Source organism: Pristiophorus japonicus, chromosome 6 (genome assembly GCF_044704955.1).
Source record: "Pristiophorus japonicus isolate sPriJap1 chromosome 6, sPriJap1.hap1, whole genome shotgun sequence".
Taxonomy (NCBI): Eukaryota; Metazoa; Chordata; class Chondrichthyes; family Pristiophoridae; genus Pristiophorus; species Pristiophorus japonicus.
In genome coordinates this window covers 197156266-197184187 of record NC_091982.1, presented here as the reverse complement: position 1 = coordinate 197184187, position 27922 = coordinate 197156266, and the positions used below count along the sequence as shown (strand labels likewise).

The window sequence follows — 27922 nt, the reverse complement described above, 5'->3', positions numbered from 1 at the left end:
AGGAGTCATCAACCAGGTATAGAGCGGATAGTCCTTGTCTCCAAGCAGCCAAACTTGGGTTTGACGTGGTGACTGGAAGATTGCTGGCACACCAGACTGGCACAGGATGAAGGCATCATGACTGCTGCCAGGATACCAGGCATTTACCATCATGATGCGCTGGCCATGGTCACACACTAACAGCACATTAAATGTGTGGTAGCCTTTGCGATTACGGAACATCTGAGGATTGTTTTGCGGCACCCGCAATGCCACATGTGTGCAGTTGATGGCGCCCTTCACCATGGGGAAGCCTGATATCCTGGCAAAGCCACATGCGCACTCCTCCTTCGTCTCTTTGTTCATAGAGAAGACAATTAAGTCCCTTCTCCTAGAGTACAGTCTCTGTGACCTCCCAAATGCAGTGATGAACAATGAGCTGGGAGATGTTAGCTATGACTCCTGCTTCAAACTGGAAGGATCCGGTGAAGATAAAATTGAGGTTGACAGGGAGAGCCATCGTCCCCCTGCTCTGACGTTGCAGGTCTGGTTGCAGGAGATGGCACAGTTCTGCGACCACCTCCTTGGTGAAGCAGAGCCTTCTCATATATTGCTCCTGGCTTAATTGCAGGTAGGAAAAGTGCTCTCAGAAGACCCTAGGTGGATAAGGCCTCCGGCTGAGAGCACTCCTGCTCCTCTTCCACCTCCCCCTGCGAGCATCTTGTTCTCTTATTCGTTGCCTCTGCTCCATTTTCCCGTCATACTCGAGCGTGAGGGAGGCTGAAACTAGAGCCTTCATGACTGGGAGCAAGTGATGTGAGCAGAACCCTTTAAATGAGAAACAAGGCATCTCCATTTGCAGCACCACTCCCTGCGACTTCAGCAACTTTAAACAACTCTAGAAAGCTCCAAACAGTTGCATAAACTTACACAGAGCCAGTAGAAATGAAAAAGTAAGTCAGCTCCAAGTTGTTATTGATTCCTTTAAATAGCGCAGGTGGGGGTCCTTTCATGTTCAGCTGGTTGTGATGAGAAGAAGATATTAAATGGAGCAGCGATGTCCAATATAGCAGATCGTAAGTCAAATCAGCGTTGCACACTCATTGACATCACGATCTGCCTCATTTCCATTTCTGCAACAAGCGCAGTGCTGCTGACCTGCAAAAATGGCGGCTGCCGCAGGACCTGCCGTCAGTGGATAGAAGTGCGGCAGCCGCCATTTTTCTTCCAAATTGGTCTTAATGGCCGGCGCTAACAGCTCCAATTTTGCGGCTATTTTCTGGTCATTTTCACATTGCTGTTTGTGGGAGCTTGCTATGTGCAATTTTGCTGCCTCATTTCCTACATTGCAACAGTGGCTACACTCCAAAAGTACTTAATTGGCTGTAGTGTTTGGGGCATTCTGAGGTTGTGAAAGGCACTATATAAATGCATTTTATTTATTTACACGCTTTTATTCTTTTACTTGAGTTGGAACCACCTGTTGCATTTTAATACTATTGACTTTGTGGCCTCGGCAATACTATTGATTATATGGTCTAGGGAATTTTTGGTTTAAGCTATGAGATATTTTTACACCAAATCAAATTCAGGATTCTAAGAATTAATTCTTAAAGGTCCAGCATCGTTTTTATGACTTCACAGGGAAAAGTTATTTTAGAACAAAGGGGACAATGCATTTTATAGAGTTCTTGTGAAAGATAATGGACCACCCATCGAACATTATTATCCAAGCTGAGATAATCAGATATTTGTTAATACATTCTAACATTTCCTAGTAATTTTCATACAAAATGTCAAAATGTTTTCATTTGTATAATCCCAGTGGTGCTGGTGAATATAGGAACAGGAGTACGGCCATTTAGCCCCTCGAGCCTGTTCTGCCATTCAGTGAGATCACAGCTAAGCTGCGAGCTAACTCCATTTAGTGTTATGGGCGAGAAGGGTTCTGTCAGGGAAGCTCACACTTAAGAAAGGTGGTAGCCAGTTTGATTGGCAGCTCAACTTGCCAATCCCTGGATACGGGGAGCATTGGGTCGGTCTTTGTTTTCCTGACCAGTTAAGAAAGAAACCGAGGCCAGGGAATTTCTCAGAGATGCCTCCACTCCAATGGTGTTATTCTGTCAAAGGTGTGGCGGAAATCCCGAAGTAACGTCAGCAGAGCGGGAGCAGCTCAGAGTAATTTCCTGGCCACATAAGCTACAGAATCAGTCTTTGATTGGAGTGGAAACAATAATGAAGAGGGTGAGATCATTCTTTTTAAGGTGGAACCAGTCAGCTCAACAAATACTGACTTGCAAAAATGAAGCTGAGCTTGTGTCAGTAGCTAAGTTTGTGTAGTTTGTTATTTTCAATGTTACAAGAAGCAATAGAGATTAGATTGAATTTCATTGAAGACTGTGTTCTGTTCAAACTTGTATTTTGCATAAAATAAACCAGCTTCTTGGCTTACATTTGGCCATGTCACGTTAATTCATCAGTTTTCACATGGGGCCAGGTGTGAAATAACGTAACAATGGGTTTCATTGTTACGACACCTCGAATTAGGCTATCATATGGCTAGATATTGGGCAGTAAAGATAAACTCCGATGGACGCAGGTCTGCTTATGGTAGAGAACGGCGATGCTGAACCAGAGAGAATATCTAATGCATACCTGGAACTTGTAACACTGCCCTTTGATATATGTCAGTATCTGAGAATGTAGACCTTAAGTGATCAATTGCAAAATCCCCAAATGGACAAACATTATAGATCTCTAAACTTCCAACATTCATTTTTGTATTCTAGCATACATTATTTTGTGAGAATGATGTGGGACAAATTTGAGATAGTAATTTGAACAGGTTTAAGCCTATCCCTTGCAGCTGTGTATTATTTCATATGGCAGATTTCTGTTCAAATTCCAGTCCAATGCAAATGAGAAATCATTTGATCCGATGCTAGATCTAAGATCCAACATGGACCATGTTCTAAAAAGAATTCATGCATATTTTGAATGTAAATTACTGTTAGGGGCAGAAATTCTGCAATAATCTGGTCAGTTTAGAAAGAATGGAGAGGATAAGTTTCCAATCAGGTCCATTCTCAAGGCACCTTAACCACATCACCTTGTTCTCCAGTCGCAAAACGACACCTGTTTCCCAGAATATACCTGAGCTGATCTGAAACTCCACCACAGCTCATAACATCTGCACGACCATGATTCTGCTATGCTAAACATGATTGCTATTTGGATCTTCCTTGCACAACACAATAGACCAGCTTCCCCCCTCCCCTACCCCACAAAATCCAGATTATTATTTGATAGTCATGACTATAGAATCAATCCAGTTGAAAATATATTGAAAAGCTTTTGCCTGATTCTGCTTATACACAAAGTCTGTGCATATTGGTGCAGTTCTGGGAACCATGTGTATTAGGAGAACCAGCTGCAACTTTCTTACACCAACTATGTCTGATTCTCGTGTCAGCCTCAGCTCAGGGATAGCACTGCCACCTCTGAGTCACAAGTTGTGGGTTCAAGCATCACTCAAGAGATTTGCGCATATAATCTAGACTGACACTTTATTTAAATTAATAGGCAGAAAATTGGGCAGGTTTTGTTAGGGGTGTGTGCCCCATCCCACCCAATTTTCCTGTGGTCAGGCGATAGGATTGCCCACTCCAGTTAGACATGTTCCAGGGGTTTTTATCACACAATTTAGAGCACTGTAGGACTCCTTCTATTTGTTTTATGTAGGTTGGTGTGCTGTGGCTTTGTGTAGTGTGGAAAGGTATGGTGTGATAAACTGAGGTGCTTTCAGGCAGAGCAGAGGCGGTGGAAATTTTCTGAGAGACGCACACTATGATATCATTAGGTGTGCTAATCTCCCAAATTGCTTGCAGCAGAGATTAATCTTTAATTTCTGGAGATTCCAGGACAATCCATGAGGATTGGCAACTCTGTCAGGATGATCCAAAAGGCCCAGGTATAGGAAGAAGTAGATCTGTCCCACGATGTTTCATGTGATCAGGAAGGCCAATGGTATCTTGGCTTTTATTGCAAAGGGGATGGAGTATAAAAGCAGGGAAGTCTTGTAAGGTATATAAGGTATTGGTGAGGCCACACCTGGAATACTGCGTGCAGTTTTGGTTTCCATATTTACGAAAGGATATACTTGCTTTGGAGGCAGTTCAGAGAAGGTTCACTAGGTTGATTCTGGAGATGAGGGGTTTGACTTATGAGGAAAGATTGAGTAGATTGGGCTTCAACTCATTGGAATTCAGAAGAATGAGAGGTGATCTTATCGAAACGTATAAGATTATGAAGGGGCTTGACAAGGTGGATGCAGAGAGGATGTTTCCACTGATGGGGGAGACTAGAACTAGAGGGCATGATCTTAGAATAAGAGGCCGCCCATTTAAAACAGAGATGAGGAGAAATTTATTCTCTAGATGGTTGTTAATCTGTGGAATTCGTTGCCTCAGAGAGCTGTGGAAGCTGGGGCATTGAATAAATTTAAGACAGAAATAGACAGTTTCTTAAACGATAAGGGGATAAGGGGTTATGGGGAGCGGGTGGAGAAGTGGAGCTGAGTCCATGATCAGATCAGATCAGCCATGATCTTATTAAATGGCGGAGCAGGCTTGAGGGGCCATATGGCCTACTCCTGCTCCTATTTCTTATGTTCTTATGTTCTTATGTGCTGTGCCACAAAGTGGAAAGATGTGGGTTTGCACTCCCAGTTTCTCAATGGAGCCATTGAGGAGTTGCGAGTGAGATGGTAATTCGCCACAGGAAGGCGGAATGGCCAGAAAGATCAACCTGGACCACTCTCATACATCATCCAGTAGCCAGTGCCAGAGTAGTGTCACCGATATGTGTGCGCACTAGGCCCGTGCAGCAGAGCAGGTCTCCAGTCGTCTTGGATAACCCTTGCCACTGGACCAAGACCAAGCTCTGTCAAGCTCGTGTGGTGGCTAGTGTGCAACGGCCACCACACGTTAAAAGAATCCATGTACAGGCATCTTCCACCCTTCAGGATGTAGTTCAGGATTTGGAATATTAGGTCCTTCATTGAAACATCTGTGAACTCATTCTTTTTTGATGTGGAAGCAATTCTTCCTCGTTTCAAGGGACTGCCTATGATGATGATGAGCATAAAAGAACAAAAGAGCAGGTGATCTGCTGACTCTCCCAGTCAGAGACTGTTGCATTGAACAGGACAAAGAGAAAACAATTAAACAAAGAGGAAAATAATTGATCCATATCGCTTGTCAAAATTTTAAACATGCCAAAACACTTAATATTCCTGCATGCTAATATATGAAACACAAGAAAAAATAATTAGTGATTGTTAATGAGACTATTCTTATGGGAGATAGTTTGATGATTTGCTTAATTTATTTATTGTTATGCCTGCAGTCGGAAGGCAAACAAGTTGGATGAAGTCGTTACTCACAGAGGAATAAATGATAAACATCTTACCCATCACACACTCCCCACCATCTTCTAAAATGTTCTTTTGGGATTGTTCATTTTTAGAATTTAATTTTCATTAAACATTTGACATTTGGGTATAGTGCTAGATATATAAACAAGACATTCACATGAAAGCAGTTTATTTTGTTCTTGTGAAGTAATAATATGTATTACCATCTCATTTCATTACTGATGATTTCTTTAGGCACTAGTGTGTTAGGAGAGAAGACTGCATGCAAAATACAAGGATATTTTGATTTACCTGACATGTCTATGGATGGTGACATTATTCTAGGTGAACTATTCCATATTCATACCAAAGTCATTATTCAAGATTTGGCCTTTAAATCTCAACCAAAAATCTTAGGATGCGAAAGGTAAGCAAAACACAAGGATCATTTCTCTCTAATCAAATGCACTGTTTTAATATACTTTACATTAGTTTCTTGAAAGAGTCATTACTGGTCACAGTAAAATGTAGGCTGCTACACAAATGAACAAGATGTAGTCTTTAACATTTCTAATCTGGATGATTGTTAACATCACATCACTTTGAACTCGAATTGTACTGATTGGGTGGACTAATGAGATTAATTATTGATTCATCATTAATTCTAACATTTGAAGTTGTTGGACGTAACAATAAATGATCAGATACATGTAGGAATTCGGTACATGGAGTCACTTTCTAGAATTTTAGCGATTATATTGTATTTAACTCCAAGAATCTCTTCATTTGTATTTTGTGCTTTCATTTCCTGCTCATTCACTTGATTTCAGATAATTTGATGACCGTTAAAAACTATTTTCAAAAACTGCACACAAATTGCATCTAATCGATTTTGTAGTTTCAATTTTAGAGCATTTCGCTGGGCACAAACAATGATCTTTGCAATAGAAGAAATCAACAAGGATTCAACACTACTTCCGAATATCACACTGAGCTACAAGATTTATGACTCCAGTGGAAAACACCCCATGACACTGAGAGCAGCTATCTATTTTGTTACTGGTCAAGAGGAAATAGTGTTGAATTCTAAATGTACTGCCAGTGATGTGCCTGTCATAATCGGAGATCCTTCCTCAACACAGTGCATGATTATATCTCAAACGTTAGCACCATTTCAGATTCCTGTGGTAAGAGGTTACAGAAATCAACTTTGAAGTTAAAAGGTTTAAAGTAACTATTTATTTATTTCTCTACATGTGCTTTAACAAACAATAAAGCAATATTTCTATTTAAAATTATTTTCTTAATGCATTTCTAGCAGTTCTGAAATCAGATACCCCTTAGTATAATAAATTATGAATTATAATTTAGTAGGTGTAGGTGCTTTGACATTTTGAGAAATGATTTGCTTTTATAGATCATTTCCTTTCTAATGAAAGAGATACAATAATTACGACTGTAAAGGACCCTACAGTTTAAACTGCTTCTTGGTTTTCATTTGTATTAATTTAACCCATTCATACCTATTTTACTTTTAGGTATCTATCTTGCAAAGAAACTAGTCTCGTTTGCCACTCTGTATCTCTCCATTACCTATTACTATACTGTATTTTTTTCATCCGTTCCTGGGACTTGAGCCTTGCGAGCAAGGCCAGCCTTTATTGCCCATCTGTAATTGTCTTTGAGAAGGTGGTGGTGAGCCACCTTCTTGAACCACTGCAGTTCGTGTGGTGAAGGTACTCCCACAGTGCTGTTAGGGAGGGAGTTCTAGGATCTTGACCCAGTGATGATGAAGGAACAGTGATATGTTTCCATGTCAGGTGTGTAACTTGGAGGGAAACTTAGAGGTGATGGTGCTCCCATGCATCTGCTGCCTTTGTCCTTCTAGGTGGTAGAGGTCATGGGTTTGGGAGGTGCTGTCGAAGAAGCACCGTGACTGCAGTGTATCTTGCAGATGGTACACACTGCAGTCACGATGCGTCGGTTGTGGAGGGAGTGAATGTTTAAGGTGGTGGATGGGATCCTGATCAAGCGAGCTACTTTGTCTTGCATGGTGTTGAGTTTTTTGTGTGTTTATGGAACTACACTCATCCAGGCAAGTGGAGAATATTCCTGACTTGTATCTTGGAGATTATAAATAGCTTGTTTTCATCAGAAAACTTGAGTTACTGTTAGTGTCAATACAAAAGGGAAATAAAAACTTCCAAAGGATGAACATCTAATTGTTGCTGACATATTGACACACTACTAGTGAATTAATTTGTTCCCCAACTCATTTCCTGCAAATTGCAAATTCTTCCTATGTGCTGTCAGCATAGAGCACTATGCCAGCAGCAATTGTATGGCAGAAACATAGGGGGTTACTAGGTTTTATGTGTTTCCCACCCTGAGCACATCATGAAATTGAGGCAGACCTTTTCAGTGGGCAATACACTCCCATACTCAGACTCTGCACTAAGGCTAGTGGGCCACTACTGCCTTAGCTTTGCCTTTATCAACTTGAGCATTGACTTCTCCAATGCTTTCCTTGCTGGCCTTCCCACAACAACCCTACAAAAGCTACTTGTTATTCAGAAAGGTGAGGCCCATATCCTTAATCACACAAAGTCTAACACTCCCATCATCCCAACTTTGTCAAGCTTCATTGGTTCTAAAAATTGATTTCAAGATTCTCATCTTAGCCTTCAAACCCTCCATAGTATCATCTTAACTCCAGCTGTATATCCCTGCACACATCCTCTGCTCCTCTGATATCTGTTTACTTCTTGTCCCCTGCTCTTTTAATCTATCAGCAGCTATTATGTTCCTGCCCTCTGATACTCCATCACTAAACTCTGCTTTGCGACCTCTCCAGCCTTCAAAGGCTTCTTAAAAATCCTCTCATTGTCCAAGCTTTGGTCTCATAGTCTTATCCTTGCTGTTTCGTTTTTTTTCATTCCACTCAATTTCCGCTCTTTCTCCCCAGCCTGTAAAGCGCTCTGAGATGTCTTGAGGGATGTTATAGAAATTTAATTAATTTTTGCCTATTAACAAAAGAGAGCTTTTTTCAAGATTGAATGATGTTACTAAGTGTGGAAATAACTAAAGCTCGTCTTTCTAGTAGAGGATGCCGAGCTCTCAATGTCATGTTTTCTTAACACCATTGCCAGGCTGAGAATATAGAGTTTATGCTGTCTGTTTATATGACATCTGGATAAAATAAAAGGAAAGAATGCCCCTTCCTGTCTTGCTGATGTCTGTGACTAAGAAAGCAATAGCTGTGTTGTGAAGATGTTTTTTAAAAAAAGCAATGTATTGTGACACCCGCACTGTTTATAGGTTTAGCCTTGATAAAACTCTTAAAAAGCTGGCTATTGAGACACAAGAGACCGGCCTCTTAAAACAATATTTCAATATAAATTACTTGTAGATATTGGACACAGAATTACCAAGAGTGTAACTTTTTTAAACATACCTTGTTTTCCTTACAATGTTTTTTGTCATTTCCTTTACAGCTCAGTTATTATGCAACTTGTACCTGTCTCAGCAATAAGCTGGAGTTCTCAACATTTCTCCGAACAATACCCAGTGATAAATATCAGATCAAGGTTATGGCCCAACTTGTGAAAAGGTTTGGTTGGATTTGGGTTGGCTTTCTTGCAAGTGATAATGACTATGGTCGATACGGACTAGAAATATTCAGGGTTGAAATCCAAGAATCTGGTGCCTGCATTGCATTTATTGAATCACTCCCCAAAATCTACTCCAAAACAAAGACACAACAAATTGTTAATACTACAAAAATGTCTTCAGCAAGAGCCATTGTTATATTTTCCAATGACTTAGATTTCTTTCCTGTGGCAAAAGAATTAGTGCAGCAAAACATTACTGGTCGACAATGGATAGCCAGTGAATCTTCCATCATTTCAGGAATATTATCGACAAAAGAACTCCTTCTGGTGATGAGTGGAACAATAGGAGCTGCAATACAAGGCGTAGATATTCCTGGACTGAAAAAGTTTCTCCTTAGACTCAAGCCTTTTAAATCCTTTGCTAATGTGTTTGTTAGAGAATTTTGGGAAATACTATTAAACTGTACAGTTAAAATGGCACAACATATGTCTGGATATCCGCAACAGCTCTGTACTGGCTCTGAAGATCTAACTAAACAAAAAAACACATATTTTGATGTATCTCAGCTGAGAATTTCATACAACATGTACAAAGCAATTCATTCTATAGCACACGCTCTGCATAATTTGCTTTCATGTGTGCCGGGAAAAGGGCCATTTACAAATGGAACATGTGGCAATACTTTAAACATGGAACCAGGACAGGTAGGAAAATTTTAAGAATGTTGTTTATATTTGCCTCTTACTTGAATGCAATGAAACATTTTATGTTAATATTCAACTTAGTAAGAAAAAAATGTATTCCAACTGAAAATAAATTGAACCACAGGATAAATGCGCATCCCAATTCACTGTTGGAATTCAAATATACTTACAATAAAGTGCATTTTAAAAGTTCATATGTAAACCTACAAATGGAAACATAGAAACATAGAAAATAGGTGCAGGAATAGGCCATTCGGCCCTTCGAGCCTGCACCACCATTCAATATGATCATGGCTGATCATGCAACTTCAGGACCCCATTCCTGCTTTCTCTCCATACCCCTTGATCCCTTTAGCCATAAGGGCCACATCTAACTCCCTTTTGAATATATATAACGAACTGGCCTCAACAACTTTCTGTGGTAGAGAATTCCACAGGTTCACAATTCTGAGTGAAGAAGTTTCTCCTCATCTCGGTCCTAAATGACTTACCCCTTATCCTTAGACTGTGACCCCTGGTTCTGGACTTGCCCAACATCAGGAACATTCTTCCTGCATCTAACCTGTCCAATCCCATCAGAATGTTATATGTTTCTATGAGATCCCCTCTCATTCTTCTAAATTCCAGTGAATATAAGCCTAGTCGATCCAGTCTTTCTTCATATGTCAGTCCTGCCATCCCGGGAATCAGTCTGGTGAATCTTCGCTACACTCCCTCAATAGCAAGAATGTCCTTCCTCAGGTTAGATCAAAACTGTACACAATATTCAAGGTGTGGCCTCACCAAGGCCCTGTACAACTGCAATAAGACTGCAGTTTTCTATTATATTCAAAAAGGAGTTAGATGTAGTCCTTACTACTAGGGGGATCAAGGGGTATGGTGAGAAAGCAGGAATGGGGTACTGAAGTTGCATGTTCAGCCATGAACTCATTGAATGGCGGTGCAGGCTCGAAGGGCCGAATGGCCTACTCCTGCACCTATTTTCTATGTTTTCTACCTCCCTGCTCCTATACTCAAATCCTCTCGCTATGAAGGCCAACATGCCATTTGCCGCCTTCACCGCCTGCTGTATCTGCATGCCAACTTTCAATGACTGATGTACCATGACACCCAGGTTTTGTTGCACTTCCCCTTTTCCTAACCTGTCACCATTCAGATAATATTCTGCCTTCCTGTTTTTGCCACCAAAGTGGATAACCTCACATTTATCTACATTATATTGCATCTGCCATGCATTTGCCTACTTACCTAACCTGTCCAAGTCACCCTGCAGCCTTTTAGCATCCTCCTCACAGCTCACACTGCCACCCAGCTTAGTGTCATCTGCAAACTTGGAGATATTACATTCAATTCCTTTGTCTAAACCATTAATGTATATTGTAAATAGCTGGGGTCCCAGCACTGAACTTTGCGATACTCCACTAGTCACTGTCTGCCAGTCTGAAAAGGACCCGTTTATTCCTACTCTTTGCTTCCTGTCTGCCAGCCAGTTCCCTATCCACGTCAGTACATTACCCCCAATACCATGTGCTTTAATTTTGCACACCAATCTCTTGTGTGGGACCTTGTCAAAAGCCTTTTGAAAGTCCAAATACACCACATCCACTGGTTCTCCCTTGTCCACTCTACTAGTTACATCCTCAAAAAATTCTAGAAGATTTGTCAAGCATGATTTCCCTTTCATAAATCCATGCTGACTTGGACTGATCCTGTCACTGCTTTCCAAATGCGCTGCTATTACATCTTTAATAACTGGTTCCAACATTTTCCCCACTGCCGATGTCAGGCTAACCGGTCTATAATTCCCTGTTTACTCTCTCCCTCCTTTTTTAAAAAGTGGGGTTACATCAGCTATCCTGCAATCCATAGGAGCTGATCCAGAGTCTATAGTATTATGCTCATGATAAAGGATGAAACTGAGTACTGTATGCAATGAGTAAGTGTGACCTTAGCTCCTTTAATTAGACTCCAGAGTGCAGGTACAGCATTGGAGGCCTGCTTATCTACAGTGCTCCCAAGGGATGCTGGGATCCCTTGGGACTCCAACAGGTAGGTCCTCTGGTGGTGGTGTGATACAGGTTGCCAAGGGTTACATACATAACATCACTCCCTTGTAAAGTCAATAGTACACTTATTTACAGGGTGAGACGATCTGGGGCTTTTCCTCCCTTGGCAATCGTCTCATTACAAATGCACGTGTGGGTGAGTTAGTTGGCTCTTTACTGGGCTGCTGGGCAGCTGGCCTGGCTGGGCTGCTGGGGATGGTGAGTTCGGCTTCGTGGTCAACCGTGATGTTGGTTGCCACTTGTGTGTGTGTGTTGGAGGGTCGAAGTTGGTGGTGTCTTCTTCGGGTTGCTCGTAGCTGTTAGTGAACCGCAATTTGGTTTGGTCCAAATGCTTTCTGCGCGTTAGTCCATTGGCCAATTTGACCTGAAACGCCCCACTCCCTTCTTTGGCTATGACCGTGCCAGCAAGCCATTTGGGACCATGTCCATAATTGAGTACAAACACAGGGTCATTGACCTCAATATCACGTGACAAGTTTGTGCGATCGTGATACATGCTTTGTTGATGCCACCTGCCCTCGAAGTGATCATGGAGGTCAGGGTGGACAAGAGAGAGCCTTGTTTTGAGCATCCTTTTCATGAGCAGCTCAGCTGGGGGAACCCCGGTGAGCGAGTGGGGTCTGGTGCGGTAGCTGAGTAGGACTCGGGACAGTCGGGTCTGCAGGGAGCCTTCTGACACGCATTTCAAGCTTTGCTTGATGGTTTGAACTGCTCGTTTTGGCTGGCCAATGGATGCGGGCTTGAACGGGCCAGATGTCTCGTTGCGTGTCATGAATTCAGCATTGGTCAAACACGGCCCATTATCGCTGACTAGGACATCAGGCAGGCCGTGTGTGGCAAACATGGTTCGTAGGCTTTCGATGGTGGCGGTGGACGTGCTTACAGACATTATTACACATTCAATCCATTTTGAATAAGCATCCACAACAACCAAAAACATTATGCCTAGAAATGGGCCAGCGAAGTCAACGTGGATCCTACACCACGGTTTGGAGGGCCACGACCACAAACTTAGCGATGCCTCTCTGGGTGCATTGCTCAGTTGAGAGCAAGTGTTGCACTGGCGCATGCATGACTCTAAATCTGAGTCGATGCCGGGCCACCACACATGGGGCCTGGCTATGGCTTTCATCATTACAATGCCTGGGTGGGTGCTGTGTAGGTTGCGTATGAACGTGTCTCTGTCTTTCTTGGGCAAGACCACGCGATTACCCCACAAAAGACAGTCCGCTTGTAAGGACATTTCATCTTTGCGCCTATGGAACGGCTTAATCTCTTCCTGCATCTCCGCTGGGATGCTGGACCAGCTCCCATGGAGGACACAGTTTTTTTATCACGGACAGTAAAGGATCCTGGCTGGTCCAGATCCTGATCTAGCGGGCCGTAACAGGTGACTTTTTGTTTTCGAATGCATCCATCACCATGAGCAATTCTGCAGCCTGTGCCATTTCCACCCCGGTGGTGAGCAATGGTAGCCGATTGAGAGCATCAGCACAGTACTCTGTGCCCGGTCTGTGGCGGATTACATAGTTGTATGCCGACAGCGTGAGCGCCCATCTTTGGATGCGGGCAGAGGCATTGATGTTAATCCCTTTGGTCTCTGAGAATAGCGATGTGAGTGGCTTATGGTCAGTTTCCAGCTCAAACTTGAGACCAAACAAATACTGGTGCATTTTTTTTACCCCGTAAACGCACGCCAGAGCTTCTTTTTCAATCATGCTGTAAGCCCTTTTGGCCTTGGACTCCTGGACGCATAGGCGACTGGTTGCAAAATCCGCGATTCATTAGCCTGTTGTAACACACACCCGACCCCGTATGACGACGCATCACAAGCTAGCACTAATCATTTACATGGGTTATACAGAATAAGCAGTTTGTTTCAACATAACAGATTTCTGGCTTTCTCAAAGGTAGCCTCTTGTGAATTCCCCTATACCCAGTCGTCTCCCTTGTGCAGTATGTAGGGGTTCTAGCAAGGTGCTTAACCCGGGTAGGAAATTACCGAAATAGTTAAGGAGTCCCAGGAACGACCGCAGCTCCGTCACTTTCTGTAGTCTCGGTGCATTTTTGATGGCCTCCGTCTTGGCATCGGTGGGTCTGATGCTGTTTGCTGCGATTCTTCTTCCTAAGAACTCGATCTCTGGCGCCAGGAAAACACACTTCGAGTGTTTCAACCTGAGTCCCACGCGATCTAGCCAACTTAGAACCTCTTTCAGATTCTTCAAGTGTTCGATGATGTCCCGACCTGTGACCAGTATGTCGTCCTGGAAAACCACGATGTGTGGAACTGACTTTAGCAGACTCTCCATGTTCTGTTGGAAAATTGCCCCAACTGAACGAATCCCAAACGGGCATCTGTTATAGATGAACAGACCTTTGTGCGTGTTGATGCAGGTGAGGCCTTTTGAAGACTCCTCCAGCTCCTGCGTCATGTAGGCCGAGGTCAGGTCCAACTTGGTGAATGTCTTTCCTCCAGGCAGGGTCACAAATAGGTCATCTGCCTTGGGTAGCGGGTACTGGTCCTGCAACAAAAAATGGTTAATCGTTACTTTATAGTCCCCACAAATTCTGACCGTGCCGTCACCTTTGAGTACCAGGACAATCGGACTGGCCCACTCATTGAATTCCACCGGCGCGATGATGCCTTCTCGCTGCAGCCTGTCCAGCTCATTTTCCATTTTCTCTTGCATCATATATGCTACCGCCCATGCCTTGTGGTGGATGGATCGTGTACCGGGAGCCAAGTTGATCTGCACTTTCGCCCCCGTGAAATTTCCGATGCCTGGCTCGAACAATGATGGAAATCTGCTCAGAACCTGGGCACATGAGGCATCATCGACGGATGAAAGCGCTCGGATGTTGTCCCAGTTCCAGCGGATTTTTCTCAGCCAGCTTCTGCCGAACAGTGTGGGACCATCCCCTGCACGATCCATAGTGGGAGTTCGTGCACTGCTCCATCATAGGAGACTTTGACTTCTGCACTGCCAATTACAGGGATCAGCTCTTTGGTATAAGTTCTTAGCTTGGTGTGAATGGGGCTGAGCTTGGGCCTGTGTGCCTTGTTGCAGCACAGCCTATTGAAGGCCTTTTTGCTCATTATGGACTGACTCGCACCTGTGTCCAGTTTCATGGATACTGGAATTCCGTTCAGTTCAACATTTAACATTTCGTGGTGAAGGTGTGTACCCCGTACACTTCTGCCTCCTCGGTTTGAGTCTCTCGTTCAGCCTGATCCACCATGGATCGATCTTCCTCTGCAACGTGGTGGTTTGCAGGGTTTGCCGCTCGCCTGCACATTCGCTGGAGGTGTCACATTGTTCTGCAGCCGTTGCACGCATAATGCTTGAAGCGGCATTGATGGGCCCGATGATCACCTCCACAACGCCAACAAAGTGTTAACTGCCTCGCATTAACGATTGATGACGGACTCTGGGTCATCTGAGGTCGTGCAGCAGCCGCCATGTACGTTCTGCCATGTATATTCCTGCTCGAAAACAATGTTACTTTGTGCACAGTACTAGCCGAAACCTCTTTATGCTGCAAAATTTGTTTGGTGTTATCGCTGGTGGACATAAATCCTGGGCTATCGTTATGACTTTGCTCAGATTCAACAGTCAATAGTTTGCGAAGGATTATCTCATAGCCAATGCTCAGCACAAAAAAGTCTCAGCATTTATTTAAGGAATCCATCAAATTCGCAATGTCCTGCAAGGCGCCTTAGCTCGCCACTTCCTGGCCCACTAACCGTTGACACGTGTAGAACCGATACCTCGCCATCAAAATGCTTTCCTTCGGATTTAAGTGCTCCCGGACCAGCGTACACAATTCTTCATAGGATTTGGTTGTTGGTTTTACCGGAGCTAGAAGATTCTTCATGAGGCCATAGGTTGTTGTCCCACAGACAGTAAGGAGGATCACCCTTTATTTGGCAGCGTTCTCGTCCCCTTCCAGCTCATTGGCCATGAAGTATCGGTCGAGTCTCTCCACGAAAGCCTCCCAATCTTCCCCTTCTGAGAACTTCTCCAGGATACTAACAGTTCTTTGCATTTTCGTGTGGTTGTTCGTTACCTCGTCACCAATTATTATGCTCATAATAAAGGATGAAACTGAGTACTGTATCCAATGAGTAATTAGACTCCAGAGTGCAGGTACAGCATGGGAGGCCTGCTTATATACCTTGCTCCCAAGGGATGTTGGGATCCCTTGGGACTCCAACAGGTAGGCCCTCTGGTGGTGGTGTAATACAGGTTGCCAAGGGTTACATGCATAACATATAAAAAGTTGGAAAATGACCACCAATGTATCCACTATTTCTAGGTCCACTTCCTTAAGTACTCTGGGATGCAGACTATCAAGCCCTGGGGATTTAGTGGCCTTCAATCCCATCAATTTCCCTAACACAATTTCCTGACTAATAAGGATTTCCTTCAGTTCCTCCTTCTCACTAGACCCTCGGTCCCCTGGTAATAGTTCACCATTAAAAACAGTCTGCAAAAGAATCTTGAATTCAGATTATCTGTTTATTTAGAAACAACGTTCTCATAGACTGAGAACATTGTTTTTTTTATTTCTGGAGTTGTATCTCGACTTCTAAAATAATAGTTATATATACTAATTATTATCTTGAATTATTTTAGACACACATCTTTACAAAACTAATATCACTTTCTGTGTAAAAATTATCTACTTAATATTTGAGAGATATTGATTGGACCAATTGATATTAATATTCTTGATACCTATACGAATCTGTCTTTATCAAAGATGAAGCTTGATATTTAGCCATGTCTTAAGAGATTTCAGTATTAATAATTACAGAACAATGGATAATATGCAAGGATTGCAATGCACTTGAAGTGATATTATGGTACAAAATGAATTTAAAAATTATATTACAGCATTGCAATATTTCAGTCTATTTTTGTTTGTTACTTTTTTTGTCTTTAAATTTGTTAGTCTTACTATTTTCACCTGGGTCCTTCCAAGCTCAGAAAATGTTTGAGACGCAGAAGCCGTTTCATGTTAGCAGTCAGTAGCTGGTTCATTTGTTTTTTACTTATTGGCGGACAAACATGCCTCATTTCTCCTCAGGAATAATAACAACGATAAAAGAGAGCAGCAGATGCTCAGTACCATTTATTTTTGATTCCATACTTTTTGAAATGTTACTTGTTTTGTACATTCCACTTTAGAAACTGGTAGGTAAATTGGCAACTGAGTAGTGCACAGAATAGCATTAAAGGTGCTTGTGACTTTATTACTGGGAAATAATTTACAATTAATTAGGGAAGAATTGTTTGTCCAATCAATATCAGATGGAAATAATAACATATTAATATAAAGAACTGCACAGAGCTAATTCATTATAAATTATTTTAAATTGTGATCTCTTTGTACAGCTTCTACATTCACTGAAAGTCAAATTTAAAAGCAGACATGGAGAGGACATATACTTTGATGAATATGGAGATGTAGTTGCATCGTACGATATTCTAGACTGGCAGCTAGACACGGAAGGCAATGTTCAGTATGTAAATGTCGGGAGATATGACGCATCTTCAGGACCAACAGAGGAACTTAAGATTAATGAAGTGTCAATTATTTGGAATGGAGGACAGACCATGGTAAATTGCACTGAAGATGACACAAAAATAGGCAGCATTGTAGGCAGTGTAAATGAAAGCATAACATTACAAAGAGATATCGATAGATTAAGTGAATGGGCAAAACTGTGGCAAATGGATTTCAATATAAGCAGATGTGAAGTCATCCATGTTGGACCTAAAAAGGATAGAACAGGGTAATTTCTAAACAGTGGAAAGCTAAAAACAGTGAAGGTCCAAAGAGACTTGGGGGTCCAGGTACATAGATCATTAAAATAACAGGTACAGAAAATAATCAAAAATGCTGGTCTTTTATCTTGAGAACTAGAATACAAGGGAGTAGAAGTTATGCTGCAGCTATACAAAGCCCTGGTTAGACCGCACCTGGAGTATTGTGAGCAGTTCTGGGCACCACACCTTAGGAAAGATATATTGGCCTTGGAGGGATTGCAGCGTAGGTTTACCAGAATGATACTCTGACTCCAAGGGTTAAATTAGGAGAGATTACACAAATTAGGGTTGTATTCCTGAGTAGAAGGTTAAGGGGTGATCTGATCAAAGTTTTCAAGAGATTAAGGGGAACAGCTAGTGTAGATAGAAACTATTTAGCTGGTTGGTGACTCTTGGACTTGGGGGCATAGTCTAAAAATTAGAGCTAGACCTTTCAAGAATGAAATTAGGAAACGCTTCTACACACACTGTGGTAGAAGTTTGGAACTCTTCAGCAAATGGCAATTGATGCCAGATCAATTGTTAATTTTAAATCTGAGATTGATAGATTTTTGTTAACCAAAGTTATTAAGGGATATGGGCCAAAGGCAGATGTATGGAGTTCGGTCACAGATCAGCCATGATCGCATTGAATGGCGGAATGGGCTCAATGGCCTACTTCTGTTCCTAAGGTGGTTTATTTCAATTATGGCTTCATTTATGAATCGTGCATTCTTTGCATTTGTGAGGTAAAGCCATTAATGCACCAATATCAGAGCAATATCTCTCATTATGATACTGTAGTTATTTCATAAACATACTTAATTTAACCAATGGTAAAATATATTTTTCCAATATAAATAATGAGCTACAATATGCATTTTTCTATGCACAGGTGTTGAAGTCATTCTGTAGTGAAAGCTGTCCCCCAGGTATCAGGAAAGGAGTCAGGAAAGGACAGCCAATTTGCTGTTTTGATTACATTCCATGTGCTGATGGAGAGATTAACAACCAGACAGGTAAGTGATTTAACAGCATAATTAAGTGAGAATTAGTAAACAGATAAATATTTATTCAATTACAAATGCAGAATACATTAAAAAAATAGACATGATTATAAACCAATAATCTAATTTAGGATTAAGGTTACATCATTAACTGAAAGCGGGAGTGATTTATAACACCGAAATGAGATTAACAACTTGAAATCACTCTACTAATTTGAGTTTTTTAATAAATACTATGGAGTTGGTCAATTTTATTTAACTTCACTCTGCTTTTTTTTGCACCAGTGAGTATTGTAATAAACATGGGTAGATTTTCAGTTTGCCAGTCAGATGTAAAACTGGCATTGTGGATCAGCTGCTCATTATTGAAACTACCCAAATATACTTTGTGACAATCTGAAACCATTCTGGCCTATGAGATATTATTCATCAGATTCTTTCTTACTGTTCATATCAGGTTAAAATTGGTTAATGCAAGCTGTTTCTGAAGGCTACAGAAGATACGCATCCCAGACTGGCTGATAATGCCTGGGTTGATGGCTTCCCATTTCAAGCACATAGGTAGCAATCTAATAATTTACTCAAATGGATATAAATTTGTCTTGGGAGGTAGCAGAAATGAAAATTGGACGGAGTGCAAAACAGGCTGCTGATTTGCTATCGCCCATTTTGCATTACTACCCAAGATGAATTTATATCCCAGTGCTTTGAACAGACCAATCCATCAAACCATTCAATTTGAATACAAACATCCCATGGAGCTGTTTATAGTACAGATTTGTTTGGTAGTTCGACATTGCTGCCAAATGGGAACATCTTGCGTTGATAATGTAGCACTGCAGCTCCTCACCCAGGAAATGCAGGAAAGGAGGTTTGTCCTGTTTGAAACAATGGGCACCTTCCTCTAAAACAGTTGGTCCAGCAGTTACTCCAGTAAATTGCGGCAGACTAAATGCTATTTTCACAACCAAGGGGATTTGGATGCAGGTCAGGTCCAAAGAAAGTTGTTGTGGTAAGGCTACAGAACAGCTTTTTATGCAAAGTACTTGCCCAAATTCACACACCACAATGTGTACCCTCATAACCTCTAACTCGTTTAGTGTGCCCTTCATAAGAATTCACACAAACTTATTCTGTGCATCCCTGGCAGGAAACAGTTTACTGAATGCTGACCATACATGTATCACAATTGCAAAAGGTACATCGATTTTTCCTTAATAATTGATGCCTGGTGCAAAATTCAGTTCTGGTTTCTGAAGGGCATAAAGAATTGCTGCCGCGCCGATTACTGCCATGGAAATCATGACAGCTCGCCAAATTCACTTTTGATGCCTCACTTACCGGCTGGCTGCCAACACGCCACAAAAAGTTGGTGTTCACAAAGCGGGTTAGGATTTTAGGGCGGCATTTAAATGGAGTTGCAGCCAGGGCACAGAGGTTGCAATCAATGCAGCGTTTGGTCCTCACAGTGTGTAGGTAGGTGTTGGCGTGCTGTGTCTGCAGACTGCTCAGCTTGACTACTGGGCTTTCCCAAACACCTGTGGGCTTCAGGTCGTTGACATTGGCAACTCGTAACTCGTTGTTACCTCTGCAACTTAATGGGGGCAGTGATGGCACACCACGTCGTCCTGCGGCGAAGACTTCAAAGGCGGCGGCTAGAAACGGCTTATGGCGAATGTAGATCCACGCCAGAGGAGAGGCCCCAGATGTTGGGGCAAGAAGCTGTACACATGCAGGGCTTACCGTGCGCATTACTCTTAACTTGACATGTCTGAGAAACAATACATAAGACGCCTCTGGTTAGGCAAGGTGGTGGTGATGGAGCCTGACACTGCTGCGGCTGAAAGGCCTGCTCGTCGCTCATCGATTCCAGTGAATGATGCTAGACGAGCTGAATGGCCACTCTATACACCTTGGCATCTGCTGAACACATTGCCCCCCCCACCACCCTGCAAACCTCCTTGTACATAACGTTCAACACAAGGTCAAAAATCAAAAATTCATTTATTTAACAAAAAAACCCTAAGTGTACTGTAAAATAACATAACAGAACGCCATAATCCTTAGCAAGACCCCTTCAAACATTCCCAGCGACATCCAAGTGCAACGATTTACGAGTTCATTTTCCAACAAGGTAGCCATCTCTGGCAAATATCAAACAATTGTTTGCTGGTTTAGCCAAGTGAAACTATTTGCATGAATTCAGATGGAAACAAGGTTTACAAGACCAGCATCTGTGGCCACCATCCAATGCTTTCCCACCCCTTCCCTTTGCCCCCATCCCATGCCTACTGCTCCTCCTCAATGGGGTCTGGGCCTGCAGCAAGGCTGGTAGTCAGTTGCTCACTTTGAGGCCCGGCTGCGGATTGCAACACCTCAGCATGGCTGGTAGCTGTCTGGTGTGGATGGGTTGCAGAGAGCAGCAGGTGCAAAGGCGGAATGATGTTATCCAGAGAGAGGACATCAGGTTCCAATAGGCCCAACACGCTGCTACTCCCCGGAGCAGAGCCTCAGCATCCGAAGCTTTCTGGTGAGCACAGATTACTGCCCTGTTTCGGCAACGTTAGGTCCCCATTGAACTGATGGGGTCCCAGACACGATGGCAGTGATCAGTGTGTCCGTGGCATCAATTTGCCTCTGCATTAACACAGATTGCGACTTAAGCACACCACAGAGCTGATTGATGCCACCACACACTGACGACATTGCATTATGCAAGCCTCCATTAATGTCGGTCTAGTGCTCAATGGCTACTGCAATGTCAGCCATATCCCATGCCACCATGTCTGAGACCCCATGGTCACTTGTTGCATCCGACATCCTGTTGGAAATAATCAAGTTTAAGCCTATCTCTGGTCACTTTAATAATCAGGATCGACTGTAAACCAGTCTGGTGGGTATATTGTGTTTAATCAGAGTTTAAGATGGAATATAACACATTAGATATACAGCAAAAACATACGACCGTAACAGATAGTTGATATCGATCCGATCGGACAAATGGCTGGCGCACGTGAGCAGTTCTCTGGCTTGCAGTCTCTTTCTCTGTCTAGAGCTTCCTTTGATAAAGCATTGGATCACTCGAAGTATGTTCGACCAGCTCAACTTCTGTTTCACTCTCTCCTCACACCATTTGTGTGGTCAATCTTGATTAGGCTACTTTTATTCTCTTTTTAGGGGTGGGCCTGACCCTGGATATTGACAAGACCTTTTGACCTATAGAGGTTTCCCCAAAAACTTAATATCCAAAAGGACTTCAAGTTCTTTGTCTTGATTCTTGTTTCAAGAACTCGCCCTAAAGATGTATTACGATTTTGACCGCATGTCATTCTCTGATTACATTAACCCAGGGTTTCTTTCTGTGGAAATCGTTTCATCTCTCTCATCCCTATTCTCTCCTTTGATCTCATGAGGCCAAACTAGAAAACTGCTCATTCAGCGTCATTATCTCCTTTACGACATAGCAACATGTTACGTTAACTCTCACAACTTCCATCCATTCTAAGTCTTTCTGCAACAAATTGTCTTAAAGATACATAAACAAAGCTAAAGTTTTAACTTGAAAACCACAGATAATGGTTATCATAGTGCAGAATGCTGTAACATCTCAGCAGGGTACCAAAACATTGCATTTTTAAGCATCTGCTATCATTCTAAGGAGACATTTTGTCTCCAGTTCAAAATAACAATTAAAAATAGTGTTCTTATTCTTTGTGTCAGTTTTATACATTTTGAAGTCCTGATTTCTAACAATCCGTTGGTCTCTACCAAGGATGGGCTTGGTGGGCTGCTGAAAGGCAAGTACAAACCTTGAGACGGACTCCTCCATCTTCAGAGCTAGTGCTCCAAGACTCTTGGGCACCCTTCCCAGTGCACCCAGCAGATCGCGGTGCAACCGCAATGATTGTCTTGCGACAACCCGAAATTCAGCCTCATCATCAGAGTGCTGTTGAGCATCAGTCAGGTGCGGACTCTCCCAGGGAGCTGGTCCCTAGATTTCCCCTCCCCACCTGGCGTTGCTGCCGGCCACTGGGTCCTGGAGCATCACCCACCTCCACCTCCTGAAAGCTGCTCGCTCCACTCTCTGAAGCTGCTGTCTCCTGTGTGATGACTGTAGAGGTGTCTATGGGGTGCTGAGGTGAATGATCAGCTATGATCTTATTGAATGGTGGTGCAGGCTCGAAGGGCCGAATGGCCTACTCCTGCATGTATTTTCTATGTTTCTATGTGTCCTCCTCCTCCGGTGCAACATCTCTCGCAATCGAAGGCTGACGTGCAGGCTTGATCATCTGAAAGCACAAAGCCAGAGAAGAGTGGTTACCTGCAGGGGATGGAGCCAGGACCGGGAAAGGCATTTGGAAATACTAGTCTCATGGAAAGAGCTGACGGATTGTGGTGTCGAGGCTAAATGGCCTGCTAAGCACTGCAAAGGAACTCAACATACCGTCACTGTCCCAAGGGGATTCGGCCTCACCCACTGCCATCGCACCAACTTGAGGGCCCATCAGTTCCTCCAACGTAATAATGGGCTGGAGGTCAGGGTCCCCTCCTCCGGTCCTCATCTGCTCCCTTCGATTGTGGGCGACCTTGGCCTGCAAGATTAAAGAGAACATCAGAGTTAGTGTCCTTCTATCGGTCTGTCTCAACTGCCTTACATAGTTGAGTACATGTTACTGTATGAGAGTCTTAACATGTCGAGGAACTTAGATTAGCTGCGTGTACTTGGTTTGCCAATGCTTGAAAGAGAGGACATAGAAACACAGAAAATAGCAGTAATAGGACATTTGGCCATTCGAGTCTGCATCGCCATTCAATATGATCATCGCTGATCCTCTATCTCAACACCATAGTCCTGCTTTTTCCCCATACCCCTTGATGCCCTTTGTTTCTAGAAATCTATCTGTCTCTCTCCTAAACACATTCAGTGACTTGGCCTCCACAGCCTTCCGTGGTAGAGAATTCCACAGGTTCACCACCCTCAGAGAAAATATTTCTCCTCATCAGGACCTAACAGTAATGATGAGGCTACCATCTTCCACATGCATATGAAGAGGAGGTAACAAGATGAGGGGTGGGTGTGAAGAACAAATGAGGAAGGTTACCAGCGCTTGCAGGCCCTTGTAATGGGTGAGGCTGCAAATGCGAATGCGAACGTTGCATCTCGTCTCACCCACGTAGAGCATGGGGCCCGATATATTCACATTGAGGACAGACTGCACATTGAGCTGACAGCCTGGCATGGTCGGGTTAATGTTAAAGATACTCACCCTCTGCAGCAATGTCATCTCATTCCACTTCTTGTGACATTGAGTGGCTGTCCTGTGCACCGTGTCACTCACACTCTTTCAGCCACTTCTTTCCATAGGCGTCAAATGACCTGTGGCTGTGGCCTCCTCTCAGCCTCTGTCCTCAGTAGTTCCCGACGCCTCTCCAGGGCATCGATGGTAGTATCCGAGAAGCTGTAAGCGGGCTGGTGTGCTGTTGCTGCATCTGCCATCTTCACCATCTGACTGAGTGCGTAGAAAGCGAATATAACCACGATGCGGTGAGGCGCCCAATCACCGCCTCAACTGAATGCAGGTGGCGCAGCTCCAAATGTTGCTTAATGCATTGGCCGAAAGTGGCAAATCATTAACCGAAAAATATGGCAAACATGCCAATTTTGTAAAAATGCTGTTGCTGCTCTACTTAACGCCGTTTACTGCCTCCAGAGTAGCAAACAAAGACTGGATTTATCCCTGGAATCCACTTTTCAGGCGGCAAAATTGAATTTCGCAGTTCCAGGAGGCAAATGCCGCTTGGTATTAAAATCTGCACTCAGCCGGTGTCACCGCCTCAAAATCAGCGATACTGAATTTCGACCCCCAAAACTTAAAAGCTTAAGAAAATATGAAACTAAATTGCATATTTTTTCTTCATCAAACTTCTCTGCAACAGCACTTATTGTTACTCACGGGCTCCTGAACTAAGGGAGGAGTGCACACAGTGATGTATAGTGCATGAATTAACTTGAGCTGTGGGTTAAATAGGAGGAGGAAGATGTTGCTGGCAGGAGGGTCAAGAGCAACATTTCCCCTAAGCTGTGTGACCGTGCAGCAATTAAAAGGTCCTGCACATGCCACACACCAGCTGTTGCCCCTGGAAAAGATACCATGCATACATGGTCATTAAGCAAATTTAAGAGGACCACGCACAAAATAAAGAAATTAGAGGGAACATTGATCAGGAGATGTCGAGTCCGAAATTGCACTCCGCCCCAAATGGGGTGCACTTACCATTTTGTAAGTGTTCTGTCTGCCCCAATGCAAGGATAATCCGACAAAATTCGGGACTTTATTTTTTTTCTGGTCAGAGCAGTCTTCAGAGGGGCAGAAATGCGGGCGAATCGGAGCAGCCATCATCAGCGGGACAGAAGTGCGGGCGGGTTGGAGCAGCCATCGTCACCGGGCAGAAGTGCGGGCGGGTCGGAGCGGCCGTTGCTCTAAGTCATCAGCGCCGTGCTGACACGTCACAACGTCCCTCCCCTTCAGTTAAAGGGGAGGGCTGCTGCAAACTCTGCAAACACTAGGCCACCAGGGAGGGTTTCGGCTGGACCGGCGGCCAGACACCCACAGCCGAACCCGTGGGCATAATTGTCAGCCTGACCTGGCAGTCGAACGACAATAAAAAATAACATGTAATCGCCGGTAGCGCGACCTCCCCTTTGAGGGCGGATGCGCCGCCCAACCAGACGGCTCTCCTCTGGGGAAAGCTGTCAGTGGCACCAACTGGCGGCAGTGCCACTCCTGTGATGTAATTCCGCACGGGGGTCGGAATGGGGGGTCACCATCTGGCGGTAAGGGATCGGCACGTACCCAACACGGCAGGAAAACGGGCGGTGTGGTAACCTGTTCCTGCTGCTTCCGGCCCAGGGGCAATTTCGGTCGGGTCGGCCCATTCGTCCGCCCTCGGTCGGTAAGGCTTCTCCGCTCCATTCCTGCCTCTTAGGTAATGGAGCTTATGGAGGGGAGGCAATTTTGGCTCCGTTATCTCTTAGCTGAAGAGCTAGGGTGCAGATCTCATAGCCTTATTTTTAAAAGTATGCTTGCAGAGCATGAAACTTATGTGCAGGAACTGAAGATGGTCTCCAACAATGTGAAGCATTTAACTGGTCAATTGGAGGTCCACAACTCATTTCTGTGGCATCCTGAATGATGGATCTCAATACTATAATCCACTTGGAACAAGTGACAACTCCAGGAATGTCTGCAGCAAAGGCCACATGACAGGGGTGGTAAGGGCAGTTTGTGCTTCTGTCATTGATGTTTAGACTGCTGCCATAAAGATCAATGGCACCAGATTGGAGAGACCTATCGCTACTGGCCTCCAAACAATTGAAGCTGAAATACAGACAATTATCTTTCAGGGCTTCGGTGATCTCATTAGTTCCATTTGGTCTTCTTTTCCACCGATCAGTGGCCATGCAAGGTGAATGCCTGATACTAGAGGCATATCAAGAATATATTTACATGATGGGAAGTGTTTCTCAGGCCAGCGGCAATATAGGTGTCCTCCTGCCAGACTCCAATGCCTGCACACCAGGCAAGAAGCAAGCTGTAAAAGCAACAGAAGAGGTGCAGCCTCGAGTGGGTCCATCTCAGGATTTAGTTGCGATGACACAAGGGCCATCTTTGTTCAAAGAGGCTTATAAGGAGGCGGTAATGACAGAAAATGGGAAATCTGATGTCACCATTTCATTGCCTCCTCCTTTAAATATACTTGCTTAATTTTTACCAGGCATTTCTGCCATCTGAGGGAAATGATTACAGAAAATTGCAATATCATTGAATTATGCAAGGAGATAGCATAATCGATCCGCACCCCATTTCCTCTCTCTGTCGGTCTGAAAATATGGGCTCTGGAGTGTATGGTGGCAATTTCAAGTTTATACCCAATGGTTAAAAAAAAAGTTAATTGTTCATCCTGACACCCCACAATCCCAGATATTTTGCACAATAGGTCAAGTTTTGGTTCACGAGAAGCACCGCGTTGTCTAAGGAAGCTGAAGTGTATTAGGTAATAGTCTGAATTATAACACCATCTACAAGGTAGCCGATTTGGGATGTAGCCCAAACTGCAACTTCTGCTATAAGGTAAGAGACTGAGAGCATTAGTCCAAACTATCCTTTAAGAGAACAATGTTCCATATAAATGAACAGTAAAGTATTGACTACACGTAAGTGGAGGTGGCATTATTGGTGCATCCTTCACATGGTAATAACAAAACAAGCAAAAGTAAGCACTCCATATCCATGGAGAAAAATAGTATTACACTGATGGCCACAGATCTTTCTCTATATATTTGTTATGGAATTGGAATTCTTTTATATGATATGAGCAAAATAAGCACACCACTTTAATCAGTCTGATTGTGGATTTTTGAATGTTACAGATGCATTATGCATTGAATGCATAAAATGTCCCTCACGTTACTGGTCCAATGAACACCAAGACCAATGCATTCTAAGAGAAATTGAGTTCCTCACTTTTGAAGCCACCATGGGAATCACATTAACAACAGTCGCGTTGTCTGGTACTTGCATCACGATAGCTGTTGCAGCAGTGTTCTTGTTTCACAAGAACACTCCCATTGTAAAGGCTAACAATTCTGAACTGGGTTTTCTTCTCCTGCTGTCTTTAATTTTTTGCTTCTTGTGCTCTCTTGCATTCATTGGGCAGCCTTCAGTCTGGTCTTGTATGTTACGACACACCGTCTTTGGAATTTCCTTTGTCCTTTGCATTTCTTGCATTCTTGGGAAAACAATTGTTGTTTTAATGGCATTTAAGGCTACTGTACCTAACAACAATCTGCGAAAATGATTTGGGCCTACACAGCAGAGAGGCATCGTGTTTGTTGCCACTGGTGTTCAGGTTATAATATGTTTATTGTGGTTGGTCACCTCTCCTCCACTCCCAACACAAAACACTAAAATAGTGCTAAAATAATATTGGAATGTAATGTTGGTCTGTAACAGCCTTTAATTGTATGTTAGGATACATAGGGTTATTAGCATGTCTGTGCTTTGTCTTGGCATTTTTTGCTCGAAAGCTATCAGATAATTTTAATGAAGCTAAATTTATAACCTTCAGCATGATTATCTTTCGTGTGGTTTGGCTAATTTTTGTACCTGCTTATATCAGTACACCTGGAAAGTACACAGTGGCTGTAGAGATATTTGCTATTCTTTCTTCAAGCACTGGTCTTCTTGGTTGCATATTTGTCCCTAAATGTTACATTATCTTACTGAAGCCAGAGAAGAATACTAAAAAACACCTTATGGGGAAATAA

At 43.2% G+C, this 27922-nt stretch overlaps 1 pseudogene; it reads left to right on the top strand.

The window, feature by feature from the left end:
- Positions 1 to 283: 283 nt before the first annotated feature.
- On the top strand, positions 284 to 27922 carry LOC139266240 (extracellular calcium-sensing receptor-like; annotated as a pseudogene).